Raw genomic sequence first — 1,915 nt, forward strand, 5'->3', positions numbered from 1 at the left:
TCTTCTGAGAAGTTTCTCTTTAGTTCCCTTTACCATTTGGTAATTGGTTTGTTGGGTTTGGGAGGGATTTGTTTCTTGACTTCCCTGTATATGCAGGATGTTAACCCCTTGTCTGATATATTGCTGGTAAATATTTTTTCCCAGTTAGTTGGCTGTCTTTCTAGCTTGGTTGCTATGTCTTTAGCTGTGCAGAAACATTTTATTTTAAAGTAGTCCCATTTGTCAAGTCTCTCTCTAATTTGTTGTGACCCTGGGACTCTGTTCAGGAAGTTCCTGCCTGTGCCTATAAGTTCAAGTGTCTCTCCTACTCTGTCCTGCAGTAGTTTCAGAGATTCAGGTTCACGTTAAGGTCTTTAATCCATTTTAAGTTGATGTTGGTGCATTGTGATAGGCTGGGGTCCACTTTTAGTTTTCTGCATGTGGCCACCCAGTTTTCCCAGCACCAATAGTTGAAGAGGCTGTTTCTTCCACTGTATGTCTTTGGCTCCTTTGTCAAATATCAGCTCACTTTAGGCCTGTGGATTTATTTCTGGATCTTCTATTCCATTGGTCTTTGGGTCTGTTTTTGTGCCAGTACCATGCTGTCTTTGTTATTATGGCTCTATAGTAGAGTTTGAAGTCCAGCATCGAGATCCTTCCCCTGTTGTCTTTTTTGCCTAGAATTGTTTTGGCTATTCTAGGTCTTTTGTTGTTCCATATGAATTTTTGGACTGTTTTCTGTATTTCAGAAATGTACATCATTGGGATTTTAATCGGAATTGCATTGAATTTGTACATTAATTTTGGCAGTATGGCCATTTTTACTATATTAAGTCTGCCTATCCAAGAGCATGGGAGGTCTTTCCATTTCCTGGTGCCTTCTGTAAGTTCTTTCTTTAAGTTTTTATAGTTTTCATTAAATAGTTCTTTTGCATCTTTGGTCAGGTTAATTCCTAAATATTTTATTTGTGGGGGGGCAGTTATTGTGAATGGGGTTGCTTCCTTTAATTCCCTTTCTGCTTGTACACTGTTGGTCTACAGGAAGGCAACTGATTTTTGTGAGTTGATTTTGTATCCTGCTACTTTGCCAAAGTGGTTTATAAGTTCTAAGAGTTTGGGGGTGGAGTTTTTGAGATCATGGAGGTATAGTATCATGTCATCTGCAAAAAGGGATAATTTAACTTCTTCCTTCCCTATGTGGATCCCTTTAATGTCTTTTTCTTGCCTTATTGCCCTGGCTAAGGGTTCCAGGACTATATTGAAGAGGAGTAGAGACAGTGGGCATCCTTACCTTGTTCCTGATTTTAGGAGAATTGGTTGTAGTTTTTCCCCATTAAGTATAATTTTGGCTATTGGTCTGTTGTATATGGTTTGTATTGTTTTAAGGAATGTTCCTTCTTTTCCTATTTTCTCCAGAGTTTTTAACATGAATGAATGAATGTCGTATCTTATCAAAAGCCTTTTCTGCAGCAATGGAGAAAATCATGTGGCTCTTGATTGGGAAATATATTTCTGTAGTATTTTGTTAATATCACCATGGTGGGACAAGACACCATAAATCAGGCTGCGCTAAACCTACTAGCATAACCATGTTCATTGCTTGCAATGTTTCCATAACCAAGATTTGGAATCAACCCAGAAACCCCCAGTGAACGAATTCATAAAGAAAATGTGGTATAAAGTAGGCTTCATCCCAGAGATGCAGGCATGGCTTTTATAACTACATAGTTGAAGGAGTAGGAAATCTGTAGGGCTCATTTTTTCAATAAAATATTAGATATTTGTGTATTTTGTAATTATAAAGATGGATATATAGAGGGGTTACAGTTACACAAATCAGGTAATGACTACATTTCTTTTTGAACAGAGTCACCTCTTCCCTTGTTTTCTGCCAGTTTTTCTCTCCAGATCCCCCTCACCATAGGTTCTATAGTAC

General features: G+C 38.0%; 1 protein-coding gene across 1 annotated transcript in view; it reads left to right on the forward strand.

Moving 5' to 3' along the window:
• The window catches only part of Arl14ep (ADP-ribosylation factor-like 14 effector protein), a 19,383-nt gene that overhangs the window by 15,460 nt on the left and 2,008 nt on the right, over nucleotides 1–1,915 (forward strand). The window lies entirely within an intron of this gene.

This window comes from Dipodomys ordii, unplaced genomic scaffold, assembly GCF_000151885.1.
Source record: "Dipodomys ordii isolate 6190 unplaced genomic scaffold, Dord_2.0 Scaffold46, whole genome shotgun sequence".
Lineage (NCBI taxonomy): Eukaryota > Metazoa > Chordata > Mammalia > Rodentia > Heteromyidae > Dipodomys > Dipodomys ordii.